An 11,494-nucleotide genomic window follows, 5' to 3' on the forward strand; every position below is an offset into this window, starting at 1 on the left:
GGGGGGGGGTTGGAGGGAGGGCATGGCTGACATTCACTACCTAACCTGCTTATACCAAACCCATGTCCTAGACTCTGGGGGATCCACCCTTTCAGTCATGCTTGCTTCTCCCCCAGAAGATCAGCAAACCTTGCCAATATTGTGCCTCCTGAGCCACATATCTTGCAGGGCCTCAACATAATAAAGACCTTATATGAAAAATCCATAGCGAACATCAGAGGGGGCCAAGATGGTAGAACAGCATGGAAGTTTTTTTGCATCTCTTATCCTTGAAATACAGCCATATCAACACTAAACCATCTTGCACACCTAGAAAGCTGATTCGAGGATTAACACAACAACCTGCACAGCCTGAACCACAGAACTCAGCAGGCACACAGCACAGAAAGGTGAATGGGGGGAGAATGTTGTGGAGGGCAGGAGCTATTTTTGCTTGCAGAGAGAGGACGGAGACGGGGGAAAGTATGGGAAAAGCACCCCCCACCAAAAGCAGTTGGAGAGAAAGTAGAGAAGTGGAAACAGCCACAGGGACTGAACAAAAAGAGGAGGAGAAAGGTTTAAATTCCATTGAGACGCTATAAACAGGGAGAGCACAGAGTCTGAAACTCTGCAGCACAATACCTGGCAGTGTTCTGGTGGGAAGGAAGGGCAAATCTCCAGGAGCAGAGTGAGGTCCAGGGGTCCTTGGGCCACCCAAGGAGAGGCAGTTCCCCTGCTGGGAGGACATTTGGCAGAGGCTAAGTGGCCACTCAGCAGCCAAAGGTCCCAGCAGATCCCAGAGAACAACCACATTTGCTGGTGCTGGAAAAAGGACTATATGGAGGAAGCCGGCTGCCAGATGTGTGTTGTGACTTACCATAATCCCTGAAATGCTGCTGCTACACAATCATGTGAACTTTTTCTGGGGCAGGCTGGCACTCAGCCACAGTCTCTGTGCATTGGCAGCAGCACAGTCCCGCAAATATTCCTGGGTGTGGCTAGCACCTGGCCATTGCTTGGTAAGACCCTCCCCCAGAAGGTCTGAGAGAGTCAAAGCTGCAGTCCTCAGAACTGAGGGACTGGGAACCAAAGCCACATCTGAGATAAAACCTGATTGCTTGGTCATGGACAGTGTAAAAGCAGGGAGTGGGTGTAAACTAGAGACAAAGGAGGAGTGTGTGATTGCTGGGCAAGGAGAATAGAGTTCCAATAATAGAGACTGGGTAGCTGGATCACACCATTTTCACCCCTGCCACATATGCGCATACACACCTACAAGTGCCACAACAATCCACCCCAGTAGCTAAGCAGCGCCATCTAGTGGACAACAGAGCCATTACACTAAGCCCCCCCCAACTGGGCCAAACTTGCTCTTCAGGAATACAAGTCTCTCTGCCTGCTTAGTTTGTGGACTATAAAGTGTTTCATAGTTTGACTTCTAAGGGAACACGAAGTAATCTCAATCATATTTCAGTCTGTTCGCTGGTCCATTTATTCAATTTTTTTTCTTTTTCTTTTCTTATTCTTGAATATACAAAGAGAAAAAATTTATTTTTATTTTCAGTTTTTATTAAAAATATTTTTCTTTACTTTTTCTACTATATTTTTTTGGTATTTTTCAAATTCTATTTTCTTTCATCATTTCATTTTATTCTATTTCATTGTATTAATTTTTTCAAATTTTCTTTTTTTTCTTTTCTTATCTTTCCCTTTTTTCTCTACTCTATCTAACTCCTTTCAACAACCAGACCAAAACACACCTAGGATCTAGCATCATTTATTTGATTTTTTGCATGTGAATTGTTCTTAATTTTATAGTTTTATTTTTTTTTTACCTTATTAATTCCTTTCCTTCCTTCAAAATGATGAAATGAAGGAATTCAGTCCAAAAGAAAGAGCAGGAAGAAATGACAGCCAGGAACTTAATAAACACAGATACAAGCAAGATGTCTGAACCAGAACTTAGAATTATGATAATAAGAATACTAGTTGGGGTTGAAAATAGATTAGAATTCCTTTCTGTGGAGATAAAAGAAGTAAAAGCTAGTCAGGATGAAACTAAAAAATGCTATAACTGAGCTGCAATCTTAAATGGATGCCATGGTGGCAAAGATGGATGAGACAGAGAAGCAAATCAGTGATATTGAGGACAAACTTATGGAGAATAATGAAGCAGGGGGAAAAAGGGGGAGACTAAGGCAAAAGAGCATGATTTAAGAATTGGAGAAATCAGTGACTTGTTAAAAAGGAGAAACATCAGAATCATAGGGGTCCCGGTAGACGAAGAGAGAGAAAAGGGGGTAGAAAGGTTATGTGAGCAAATCATAGAGGAAAACTTTCCTAACCTGGGGAAAGACACAGACATCAAAATCCAGGAAGCACAAAGGACTCTCATTAGATTCAACAAAAACTGACCATCAACAAGGCATATCATAGTCAAATTCACAAAATACTCGGGAAAGGAAAGAATCATGAAAGCAGCAAGGGAAAAACAGTCCTTAACCATGGCGAACATGGTTCAATGAGGAAAAACTGACAGCTTTTCCCCAAAGATCAGAAACAAGACAAGGATGTTCACTCATGACCTTTTATTCAACTTAGTATTGGAAGTCCTAGCCACAGAAATCAGAACAGAAAAAGAAATCACTGGAAAGGATGAAGTAAAATTTTCATTATTTGCCAATGACATGATACTATATAAAGAAAACCCAAATACTCCACCAAAACTCTATTAGAATTGATAAATGAATTCAATAATGTCAAAGGATACAAAATCAATGTACAAATAAAGATACTGCATTTCTTTCTATACACCATTAATGAAGCAGCAGAAAGAGAAATTAAGAAAACAACCCCATTTACAACTGCACCAAAAATAATAAAATATCTGGAATAAACTTAACCAAAGAGGTGAAAGACCTATACTCAGAAAACTATAAAACATTGATGAAAGAAACTGAAGATGATACAAACAAATGAAAAGACATTCCATGCTCATGGATTGGAAAAACCATTATTGTTAAACTGTCTATACTACCCAAAGCAATCTACATATTTAATAAAGTGCCTATCAAAATACCAATAGCATTTGTCACAGAACTTGAACCAACAGTCCTAAAATTAGTATGGAACCACAAAAGACTGCAAATAGCCAAAGGAATATTGAAAAAAAGGACAAAACTGGAGGTATTGATATCCCAGATTTCAAGATATATTACAAAGCTCTAGTAATCAAAACTGTGTGGTACTGGCACCAAAAAAAAGACACATAGCTCAATGGAACAGAATAGAAAGTCCATAAATAAAGCCACACTTACATGATCAATTAATCTTCAACAAAGGAGGCAAGAATATGCAATGAGGGAAAGCAGTCTCTTCAACAAATGGTGTTGGGAAAACTGGACAGATATATGCAAGAATGAAACTGGACCACTTTCTTACACCATACACAAAAATAGACTAAAAATGGATCAATGACCTAAATGTCAAACATGAAACCATAAAAATCCTAGAAGAAAACATTGGCAATAATTTCTCTGCCATCAACCATAGCAACATTTTGCTAAATATGTCTCCAAAGGCAAGGGAAACAAAAACAAAAATAAGCTATTGGGACTATGTAAAAATAAAATGCTTCTGCACAGCAAAGGAAACAACCAACAAAACTAAAAGATAAACTACTGAACGGAAGAAGATATTTGCAAATGACTTATTTCTTAAAGGACTACTATCCAAAACATATAAAGAAATTAAAAACAGCATCTCAAGGGACTCTGGGTGGCTCAGTTGGTTGAGCATCCAACTTCTGCTCAGGTCATGATCTCATGGTTCATGAGTTTGAGCCCTGCATCAGGCTTGTCGCTGTCAGCAGGGAGCCCACTTTGGAGCCCATGCAAGGCTCAAACTCATGAACCATGAGATCATGACCTAAGCTGAAGCAGGACGCTCAACCACCTGAGCCACCCAGGCACCCCAACTCTCACCACTTTTATTCAACATAGTATTGGAAGAGCGATTAGGCAAGTAAAAGAAATAAAATACATTCAGTTGGAAAGTAAGGGGTAAAATTGTCACTACTGCAGATGAAATTATTATATATAGAAAACCTTATTAGAACTAACAAACATGGGCACCTGAGTGGCTCAGTCGGTTGAGCGTTTGACTTTGGCTCAGGTCATGATCTCACAGTTTGAGGGTTTGAGCCCCGTGTCGGGCTCTGTACTGATTGCCAGCTCAGAGCCTGGAGCCTGTTTCAGATTTTGTGTCTCCCTCTCTCTCTGACCCTCCCCTGTTCACACTGTTTCTGTCTCTCTCTCAGAAAAAAGAAAAATTAACAAACAAATAAATTCAGTAAATTTGAGGTGTACAGAACAAAATCAATATGTAAAAATCAGTTGCATTTTTATACACCAACAAGGAACTAACAGAGGAATTAAGAAAACAAATCTCATTTACAATTGCATTAAAAAAGAATAAAATACTTAACCAAGGAGGTTAAAGACCTGCACATAAGAATTATAAGACATTGATAAAAGAAACTGAAGAAAACACAAATAAATGGAAAAATATTCCATATTCATGGATTGGAAGAATTAATATTGTTAAAATCTCCACATTCCCCAAAGCAACCCACAGATTGCTCTCTATAAAAATTTCAATGACATTTTTCATAGGAATAGAACAAAAAATCCTAAAACTTATATGGAATCACAAAAGACCTCAAACAGAAAAACCATCTCCAGAAATAAGAACAAAGTTGGAAGCATCATGCTCCCTGACTTCAAACTATTATACAAAGTTATATCAATCAAAATAGTAATGTATTCACATAAAAACAGACACACAGATCGGTGTAATAGAATAGAGAGCCCAGAAATAAACCCACATACATATGGCCAATCGATTTACAAACAAAGGATTCAAGAATATGTTATGGGGAAATGACAGTCTCTTCAATAAATGGTTCTGGCAAAACTTTTGCAATCACATGCAAAAGAATGAAACTGGCTAGTATCTTACATTACACACAAAAATTAATTGAAAATGAGTTAAAGATTTGAATATAAGACCTGAAACCACAAACTCTTAGAAGAAAACACAAGATTAATCTTCGCAATGACTTTTGGATATGACTCCAAAAGCAGAGGCAACAAAAGCAAAAACAGGTAATTGAGACTACTTAAAAATTAAAATCTTCTGCACATCAAAGGAAATAATCAATAAAATGAAAAGGCAATCTACTAAATGGAAGAAAACATTTGCAAATCATATATATAATAAGAAGTTAATATCCAAAATATATTTCAAAACTCCTATAACTCAATAGCAGGAAAAATCTAATTTTAAAATGGGCAGAAGATCTGAATAGACATTTTCCCGAAGAAGACATAGCTATGACCAACATGCACATAAAAATATGCTCAACACCACTGATCATCAGGGAAATGCAAATCAAAACCACAGTGACATATCACCTCTCTCCTGTTACAATGGCTGGGATCAAAAAAACAAGAAATAACAAATGTTGGTGATGATATGGAGAAGAGAGAATCTATGTGATTAGTGGGAATATAAATTCATGCAGCCACTATGGAAAGTAGTGTGGAGTTTCCTCAAAAAGTTAAAAATAGAACTACCCTATGACCCAGCAATTCCACCTCTGGGTATTTAGCCAAAGAAAATGGTAACAGTAATTCAAAAATGTATATGTACCGTGTATGTGTGTGTGTGTGTGTGTGTTTGCACATACACACAATGGAATAATATTCAACCATAAAAAAGGAATGAAATCTTGCCATTTATGACAACATGGATGGACCCTGATGGTATTATGCTAAGTGAAATAAGTCAGACAGACATATACCTTTTGATTTCACTAATATGTGGAATATAAAAAACAAAAGAAAGCAAAAAACAAAAAAAGAAAACAAAATAGAGAGAAGAGATTATTTTTTTCTTAGTTTATTGTCAAGTTGGTTTCCATATAACACCCAGTGCTCATCCCAACAAGTGCCCTCCTCCATGCCCATCACTCCCCTTCCCCTCTCCCCCACCCACATCAATCCTCAGCATTCAAGAGTCTCTCATGGTTTGCCTCCCTACTCTCTCCAACTATTTTTCCTCTTCTCCCCCATGGTCCTCCGCTAAGTTCCTCCTAATCCACCTACGTGTACAAAAATATGTTATCTGTCCTTGAGAGAAGAGATTATTGATTGCCAGAGGGAAGGTGGACAAAATGGGTGAAGGAAGTCAAGAAGTAACAAAACTTCCAGTTATAAAATAAGTAAGCCATGAGGATTTAATGTATAGTCTGGTGACTACCAGGCAATAATACCGTGTGGCATATTTGAAACTTGCCATAATAGCAAATTTAAAAACTCTCATCACAAGAAAAAAAACTGTAACTCTATATGGTTATGAATGTTAAGTGGACGTATTGTGGTGATTGTATCACAGTGTATACAAATAGCGAATCATTATGCTCTACACTTAAAACTAATATAATGTTACATGTCAATTATACTTCATAAAAAAAGAATATCCTAACAACACATTAACTCACAGCAAAAAATACATTGACCATCTACCATTACACTGCTGACTTAGCTGGGCTGGACAGCGGGTTTCAGGCTTAGGGAAGTGATTACAACAGTCTCACAATTCTAGCCCTGTATCACCATGACAACATAAACGTATAATTATATACATGCATTGGAAGAAAACCAAAGAAAAAGAAATACAAAACCATGCAGGGATATTTCTTTTGTTTTGTTTTGTAAAGGAAAACACAGAAGGAAATGATTTTTTAATGTTTCTGACAAAAGAACACCATGTTTGTGAAAATCGTTAATTAAATGGATTTAAGTGTAACATAACTTAAACACTATGACCATTTCCATTTTCAGTCCTCTTGATTTATCAAAGCTCTCAATAGCATACTCAGGAGCATTCAAACAAAACTAAATAGCAATAAAGCTTTTCTAAGCTTCCTGTAATTTGAGTGACAATTTCTATAATTACAAGTATTTGACAACTTTTTTATCATTTCTAAATGATTATGAATATCTGCGAGTTTAGAAGATTATATTTTGAAATGCATTTATATACAAACCTAGCATAAAAAAGCAAACTAAATTAAGCGATTACTATGTTTAGGCTGTTGGTTTATAGTATGATATATATGAAACAAGAATTTTCAAATAAAGCTAAAAAAGGGTTTAGGATCCAAACACTAGTAGAAACAGTCTGATTTTCTTTTGATGGTGGTTCAGATCTCACAAAGTAGAATCATGAAATTGGCCTCATCTGCATTGTAGAGATACAAAAGGAAGACCTTTAAAATAGAAGTATCTGTGCTAATATTCAGGAACAAACAGGGGAAAGAAATAGATCAAATGTACTAACCCTCTAGATCTAGGGAGACTAAGTAAACCTGCCAGCTCTTAAGGATTTGGGAAGTTTCTTTGTTCAACATGAAAAGGCATTATTCAAGCACTGTGTTAAGCATTTGGGATAAGAAATAACCGCCATCATCAAATGGCTCACCAGCTAGTTGGGAAGACAGACAAGTAAGCAATTACTATAGCAGGGCATCCACAGAAAGGAGGACCACACATCCCCATTGCCTGAGACATTTCTAATTTACTCCTATTCTATTGTCTGAGACAATTCCAGTTTATACCTATTATTTTAGCATAATTTCAAAATTAGTATTAATAATTTCAATCTCAAATGTGTCCCAGTTTATACAAAAACTTATATGGTGATACTCATAGGAATATAATGGGAGCCATGGAAAGGCACTTATGCCAGCACTGAGAGGACTTCTTGGAGGAAATGTTGCTTTAGGTAAGTCATAAAGGATAAATTAGTTAAACACATGAAGAAAGGGGCAGAGGACCTAACAGACTCTCAAATTGAGATAATGCCATCCTGTCTCAACCGTTTTCCTAATACAGGTGATTTTTCCTTTGCACTCAAAATTATGTAATGTCACATATGTGAGGAGGATCCTGGTTCCTCAAACTCCTTTAATAAGTCTCTCACAGATTTCAAATTTCAAGAGCATATATGCAAATTACACTGGGTCACTTTCAAAATTTGTCATAGCCTATTTCCTCAGGCGGAATTATTATCACAACAGGGCCTATTGTCACAATTAAGTTCTAGACAACATTTCTTACAGTGTTAGTCCAGCATTTTTTCCTTCCAAAAAAGGCTCCTCTCTCACCAGGTGAGGGTGTTAATTACATAGTCCCACTCCTCCTACCATAAAAGACAGCATGTGACCCTGCAGGGCCACAGTCCTTTTGGGAGGGTTGATCAGAATTCTAGGATATCACCAAGCAATGAACTGCTGGTGACCTTCTTTACCACCACTTGTCAAAGCCTGCCTAAAAATACAGTCAACACAGGAAAAAACAGACCTAAGAGAAGGAAAATCCTGCAGATGCTCTCTGAATCTCCATATGCAACAATGCCTAATACTCTTGGATTTTACACAGGCTAACAATTACACCCTCAGCTATACAAAGAAAGCATCTCTTATTTCTCTGTAACTGTAGTAGCAGGTCAGGGGGAGGCAGGGTGGAGAATACACTAGTCCTATCTGATAACCTCAGTTAAAACCAATAATTTAACTCAGTCTCTGCTTAAAAGACTCAGGTAAATCTCAGTGTTTCAAAGTTCTGAGATTTCCAATTCCTATTTAAGGGAAAGCATATACGTGTGTGAGAGAGAAAGGTGGCCTGGGAGCATTGGAAATGAAATGAGGTTCTCTTACGCACAAGTTGTTCTTTGGACCAGTGTTAATCTCTACATCAGAGTGCCTGATCTGGCTGCCCCATGGATTGCTGACTGGTTAGATAGGACCAATGTCATACCTGGGCATCTCCTGCTGCTGCTGAGGGCTACAGCTCTTTTCTTGGCTGGAGCAGTGTTCTCACTGGGCACTGGGCACCCCTCGCTGAACTGGGCCCCACCCCAGCTCGCACTAGAGCTATAGTCTTTCCCCAGTTAGACTGGGACTACCAGTTTGCTTCTCATCCAGGTGTCCACACTTGAGCCACTGGCTGTGGACTTTGTCCTCATCGCAAGAAAAGACGCTTTCAATAAGCCCACCATCAGCACCTTCAGCTGCCTTTCCTATCCCTCCATAGGGCATAACTGAACTTCTGGATTGTCTCCACACTACATGGGAACTAAGGGAGACTCAAGACACCCAAACTCCGATCCTGTCTCAATCCAACTACGTTGAGCCATCACAGTGATTTTGACATGGCTGCACACAGGCTGCTGAAGTTATCTCCTCCCAGTCTGCAATGGGAACTAGGGCAGGAGTTGCTACATCCATGACCTCTCTCCATGACACTTCAGTCTAGAGATACATATCTCATAGTTGGCTTTTCAGCCCTTAATCCAGGAGAATAAAAAAGACCAGTTTTTTCCCTTTTATTTTCTTTCCTCTTTACCAAGACCTTCCATATTTAAAACACTATGATCAAAAAAGCAAAAGAAAATAACTGCTAGATCAGGTTCATTGGTTTGCCTCTTATATTGAAGGAGGAGATTAAAGAAGTTTACAAAATCCTTTTCTTTATCAACCAGATCTCACTTTCAAGTCTGTTAATCTTGCATGCTTGAAAATTCTGTATTGGAAATAGCTGATGATTAATTTTTTTCTTTTCTTTGCATTCCTGCAGTTACAACCCAATTTAATCCCCTTCCTACTTTCAAGGTCATGTAATACAAAATGTAAGTGATAAGCATATTAATTTTTTTAATTATTACCCTAGATCAACATTCTCAAGCATGAGCCCCCCATTAGCAGCATTATTAGAAATACAGATTCTTGGACTTTACCCTAGACCAAATGAATCCAAAATTCCAGAAATGGGACTCCTAAATCTGCATTTTTAATAAGTTCCTTGGGGATTCTGATGCGTGCTAAAGTTTGAAAACCACTGCCTTATGTGTATTTATACAAAACATCCTCCTTCAAAATGATCATAGTGTATATAATGGGTTTCTCAGAAATTTCATCAGCTTGAACAAGTCACAGTATCATTGTGGAAAAGTCACTCTTACCAGCCCCAGAGCTGAATATTTCTTATTTAATGCTTCACTCTCTTAGAGAGGTAATGACATGGGAATTTGGGAGGAATACAGGGATAGTCTTCCTTGGACGTGAGCAGCACAAATGTGAAGCACCTGGGGAGTGCAACAAATCCATCTGTGCTCCAGGTCCAGGCTTGACATTGTCTGAAATGAGAAAAAGGAGCCCTTACTTACAGGCACATCTGGCCTCCACCTTTCAAGTTTTCCTAGGTTATCTGTGGCAGTCTAAGAGACCTTTTGCACATTTTGTTTTTACACTTCTTCCCTTCCTAAAGAATTAAGATTCTATCTGCTCCTGAACCTTAAATATTAAGATGGAGGTACTTACTTTCTGACCCAGAACTCCCAGGCTCCAAACGCATGTGCTATACCCAGTTAACATGTAACACCAAAAAGACTGCATGTCAGGACCTCTAAATATGTAATTTATAGAACACCGAAGAATGAAAGGATTAACAGGATCAATATACATGTGAATAATAACATCCATCTTATTAAAGGCTTACTTTTTATTTCAGCCTCATCATAAGTCTATGGGTATACCAATCTAGGTTGTAAACAACAGAAACTAAATCCAACTAACTTAGGAACAAAACTGAAATAGAAATATTCTGAGCAATTCAGTGACATGAAAGGAAGGCTGGAGAAGAAACATCCATTCGTCTGGGAAGACATGAGAGCAAGGGCAACCCCAGGCATCCAACTAGTAGGAACTAATAATGGATGTGTCTTTAGGAAATCACCACTAACATGAGCCAGAAATAAGATGTGTTCTTACACCTTTTTGTGGTCCTCTCAGGAAATAAAATCCCAGAGAGAGACTCTGATAGATAACTTGAACAACAGACAGGTCTACCCTTTGGCTAGCAGGACACCTTAAACAGTAGTCTCACTAAGAGGGAAGAGTAAAGCCAAAAAAGCTAATCAGGCTGCTATCTCAAAAATAACTTAATAGAAATGGATGTTGGGTGGCCAATACATGTCCATCAGAATAATACCAATGATACAAAAAAGCAAGTGTTAGCTGAGGAACCTAAGTCCAGAGAAGCTGTGACTGCCCCAAATCCCACAAAGTAATAAATCCAAGCTTCTGACTAGCATATCACCCCACTCTTCTGATATTCTGACTGTAACTTCCATGCTGAAATAGAAAACTCCACAGTGAGAAAACAGTAAATATGAGCACTAACTTTTAAAAGCCCAGAGGCTTGGGGCACCTTGGTGGGTCAGTTGATTAACTGGGAGCCATCCCATGTCAGGCTCTGCGGTGAGTGCGGAGCCTGCTTAAGATTCTATCTCTCCCTCTACCCCTCTCCATTGCTCATGCTCTCTCCCTCTCTCTCTTTAAAATAAAAAAAATATAATAATAATAATAATAATATATTAAAAGCACAAAGAG

This window comes from Crocuta crocuta, unplaced genomic scaffold (genome assembly GCF_008692635.1).
Source record: "Crocuta crocuta isolate KB4526 unplaced genomic scaffold, BGI_CrCroc_1.0 scaffold70, whole genome shotgun sequence".
Taxonomy (NCBI): Eukaryota; Metazoa; Chordata; class Mammalia; order Carnivora; family Hyaenidae; genus Crocuta; species Crocuta crocuta.